Here is a 5,409-nt window from a genome sequence, read left to right as displayed (position 1 = left end):
CATTTAATTATGATATTTAGAGGTATAAATAGCAAACCTATAAATATAATATTTTAAAACAATATTTAAAATAATGTAAATTTTCAGGTTCAGGAAAATTTGAAGTAAAACTAAAGATGAAATTATGATAGCTTCAGGAACTATTCGCTTAGCAGAAACACAGAAAGAAGATATTCCAGAAATCATTTTACAAAAGAAGAAACGAAAATTTTAGACGAAGAAAATATTTACTCTAATCTACTTTTACATGGTTACCAGTATGAAGAATCTTACAATATTATTAGCCGACTTTCTACATCGTTTTCCAATGGAACGCTTAAATGGAGCAGAGACTGGAGGTTATTACTAGAAGGATAGTTCAAGTCCATATTATCAGCAGTAGGAATAAAATATGTTGGTACCGAGTAGGATACAGAAACTTGTCATCGACATGGAACAATTAACAGAAAAAATGAAAGAAAACTATGGTAAGAATTTGAAACCTAATATTAACATACTCGTAATTAAGAAGATACAATATAGACAAAAAGTTCAAAAACTCTTCAAATTCTTTACCACGTAAATAAAAACTGAAATAAATGTGCAGAATCTTAAGAGAATTTTTTGACTAAAAATAAATAAATTTTAATTTTCTTTATTTACAATCAAAGAATAAAAAATTAAAATTATTATTATTTATTAAAATATGCTTTGATAATACATTATTTATGACTGTATCTTTAAAAATAATAATCTGCAGCAATTTTTTAACGTATAAGTACTAACATTTGCAATTAGAAAATGTTACAATTATAATATGCTCGTACATCAAACTTGTTATATTATTAAAAAACATTTTAATGATCACTTATTTAAATATCGTGTTTATAAATGTTTTGACAAAAAATAATGTAATGTATCATCGTTTAACAAACTATATGAACTATACTGATTTTTTTTCGTAGCTTTACCGATGAAGTTCTAAAAACGGGTAAACGTAATTGCTTGCCCCGGAATTGCTATGAGTGGAATCCAATTTAAAGAAATAAAATTTAAAAACAGGAATTGGAAAATTGTCGCGGATGAACTTCGGTTTTCCAGAATATCAATAAAACAAAGATGGATATCGACGACGTATTAAACGCAGTACTAGGATTAATTTCCAAAAATATTAGCATGAACAGTGAAGAAAAGATATTGTTAACAATGAGTCAAAAAAGAAAAATGAGAATATTTTGGATTTTCTCGAGAATATCATAAAAAGGACGAGGACCAATTTCAATATAAAATTAACTGCTAGAGAGTTGCTTTATAAGACATTCATGAAAATTATATTTTAACGATTATAAATAACGCGCATTATACCGATGTAAGAAGATTTATTAATACTCTCGGTAAAGAATCATTTTTATTGACAATCATTGAAACAAAAGAGGAAGATAATGCGATTTCTGTATTAACAAGTGTGGGATTAAACATCGTCCTGAAAATAAAAATTGCTCTCTGTCGTACAGCTCTTCTTTTACATAAAGAAAGAAATTTAGGAAAAACTGTTGTCGTTAATAACCACGAAACTGTTAAGATCGGTTAAAATCTGCTTACAAGACTCAAAATATGACAATGTTATTTGTGGTCAACACTATTATCGATAATGATATATTTGAGATACTTGAGATATAAAAGGAGAACCTGCGTATAAAAAACTTCAAATTTTGATCTACAAGATGCTAAGGCACCGAAATTCTCACTTCAAACTGAATTCTATGAATCACAAATAAAACTTAATCTTCGTGAAAATGTATTAGCCCCAAACGGGGTATGGGGCACATACAGATGGATGCCATTGCGAATAAAATCTACTTCTTCTATGCGTTGGCAAGCGAAAATTAATAAATCAGGATTATTAGTATGGATGGAAAAATTATCATTTATTAAAAACCACAAAAAAACATTAGGATGGTGAGGTAAAAGTTCTGCATTTGACTTAGGTGCATCGAATATTGGTTANNNTCTTCTAAGCATTACCTGTAATGCTTTTACAAAAGCTTTTATGGACTCGGTAGGTCCACTATGGTAGACTGTCAGGTCCATATGACAAGCAATATCAATGTTTTCAGGACAGAAATGTCTCAACTGTTTGTAACCGAGACAACTGCGGCCATCGTTCCGTGTATCAAATCACTTTCTACTGAAGCCAACCACGTGAAAGAGCGCTTAAATCATTTCCTCAGCAGTAAAGCAACCATCTGCGTAAGAACAACCCAGCTCACCAACAGAATGCCCGATCATGTAATCGGTTTAACACCAACAGCATATAGAGTATCTACCAGACCAATCTACGTAACAATTATTCGAAATTATCATTTTAAAAAAAAGAAAAATAAACACTGATGAAGGGGAAACATTAGATATATTATTTACTTGTATTGCTGCTTATTCCCAGAAAGCAATTTTATAATATTATCGTATATGTTGGATTTTTATCGCATATAATATGCACAATCGTAACCTCGAGGTCTTAAAACTACATCACATTTTTTTATTGCTTCGGCAAAGATTGGAATTTCATTAGTGATTCACCTAAAAGAGAATTTTACATTTAATATATACGAGGAGAGAGAGAGAGAGAGAGAGAGAAAGAGATTTACATTTCTTAATTATTTAAATATAAAATTTGTAGTACTTATTCCGATCCATTGTGATCCCATCCCCGAAAAAACGAAGCAGATCTCTCGAGATTGAGCTGACAAATTAGCTTGAACCATTTCTATCGATTGCTCTGAATCAGCTGCTTCAAAATCTGGAATTACTGTATACCCAGAATACAGAGAATTGGAAAATGGTTTCTCAGTAATATCAGTAATTAATTGAGCCAATTCTTCATCTCCTCTCTCGAATTTAACTAACAGAAATAGAATTTAATTCACGATCATTTTGCCTAATCAGTTCGGTCGTAAAATAAATATCTTACAATATCAAAGATCGACGATATCATTTCCTGAGTTCGACAAGAAGCTAAAAAAAGTCGTGGCATATTATATGGTGAAAGTTTTCTCCTTTGCTTCTTTTTTGAATGACGTTTTAGGATAATGTGAGAAAAGGAACCGTTTAAAGCGGCTGTGTTAACTGCAGCGTAACAACCCATCCAAGGTGTTGGTTCTGTAATTATTTTACGCGTCCATCCTGAAGGCATTGGGCCTCTTCGGAGGCTCAGAATAATGAAGATTCGGAGGTATAACTTCAGTCTCCATAGCAATTAGTACCTAGAAATAAAAAATAAACAAATGTGAAATATTAAACCAAATTAGCGTTGTTTTATATAATTTTGTCTTTTCAGTAAATTTACCTTGATTATCGAATTTATTGCATTATTATTATAAGCGTTACCAATGTTTGACTTAACAGATCCTATTAAAAGAGGATTAGAAAGACTTCGATCTTGACCATAAACAAGATCTATTGCCTTTAATTCTTCGAGATCCATTGATTTGATTGCTGTACCATCAGCCTCGATGTAAGTTACGTCGCTTGGTTTTAGACCGCAGTGTTCAATGTCTGTTTCATTATTTGAACCTGAGATTCAGCTGTGGGAAATAGACAAGTGTTTCTCGGGATTGCATCAGTGTTCATAACACAATAATTACGACCTCGGCATAAACTCGCTTTGCATTTTTTGCTCTTTGAAGGAAAATTGTTCCTATCGAGTCGCTTCTCGAAAATCCTGACGCTTTTTTATCAAAGATCTATTTACCCGTTTCGCTGACAACAAACCTAAATAATGGAATGCACAAAACAAAAATTATTTATAAATTACGTAAAAATTCAACTTGTTGTTCTAAGACTTTTTATTATCATTGAATTGTAAAAAATATAAGAAAAATTGTCCTTTATGTTTACATGCAAGAACAGGAATTAGTTATATCTAGTATACTCTTATTTTACCTGAATCATACAGTTGGTTAGATGTTTGGGGAAGTAAGCTTAATATACCACCACTAACAATCGCGTAATCGCAATCTCCAGCTTTTATAGCTTCGTACGCTTTTTGAATTGCTAATGAACTTGATGTGCTGGTTGAATCGATAGTGCAGCTTGAGCCAGTAAACCCATGCAAAACGAGATCCGGTTTGACAGAAACCACGGCAAAACCCAAGTAGACTATATCCATTTGACTAAAATGAATATAGAAATAATTGCACATCGAATATTTTACCTTTACATAGAAGATATTAGATTAATCTAATTACTTACCTGACCTATTTGGTCCATGAGATTACTATCACCCTCAAATAAACTCAATAGCCCGTAAACATTGGTTTTTTTGTTCCGTAGCTCTACAGGATTAATTCCAGCATCAATGACCGCTTCAAATGTAACTTCCATTGCCATTCTATTTCTGGCGCCATTACTTGAGTCTGTAATGCATTAATTCCAAAAAAAAAGTTATCAAATTAGATAAATTAGAAACTTTCCTAAACGCGATGGTACTTTAGACGAATGACCTAAAAATAATAATTTATTGAATCAAAAATAACGCACATATAAACATTTAAGTTCTGTATGAAATATAATTGAACATATTTTTACCAAATTTCCATCTTTCACAAGTCTTAGATCGCAATCTTTTCCATTTATTAGATTTTCCCTTAAATCATTGATATTGCCACTCTTTGGAAATTTTCCTGATATTCCAGAAATTACCACAGAATTTTCTTCTAAACCTTCAAGTTTCATATTTGATAAATGTACCTATACAAGCAAAACTATTAGCTAAACATTCGTTTGTCATATAAAGCTATTCAGTGTTGCTGCTACTTATATATCCTTACGGATGACTGTAATTAAAATGGTTAGTATACAATTGTGTTTTAAATTTAAATGCTTTGCATAGGATGCATTGTTATTGTACTTTTCTTTTAAAATATGTTATAAATAAAATAGCGATGACGTGTGAATTAATAATGTTTTTGTCTAGACAAATTAAATTTGCATGCAATGTATAAGGAAATCATTCGATCTTTTTTGATCTTTCTAATCATGGAACTTGGAACATGACAAGGTGGAAAAATTTTTTCAAGATCCTATAAATCCGTAATACCGACGTAAAAGGGAATATATTCCCCTTTAATATAACTCTTTTTAAATACTCATTAAACATTTATAATGGATGACCAAAATTTGTGAATATTCTACTTGGGAATTAAAACATTTTATATATATTGAAGAGAAATAAATCGCAAATAATAAAAATAAAAAGTTTTAATTATAACCTCTATTAAAATTTAACAAAATCATTAGCTTAATCAAGTAGTTAAACCTAGAAAACAAATCTCCAGTTTTAAGTATTGCACTCTAAAGTACAATTAACAAGCATTCAATTAGAATGTATAGAACAATGATGCAATAATACTGTTTAGAAAATTTATAAGA

Source organism: Polistes fuscatus, unplaced genomic scaffold, assembly GCF_010416935.1.
Source record: "Polistes fuscatus isolate 324 unplaced genomic scaffold, CU_Pfus_HIC Scaffold46, whole genome shotgun sequence".
NCBI lineage: Eukaryota > Metazoa > Arthropoda > Insecta > Hymenoptera > Vespidae > Polistes > Polistes fuscatus.
Note: the sequence above shows the minus strand (reverse complement) of the source record.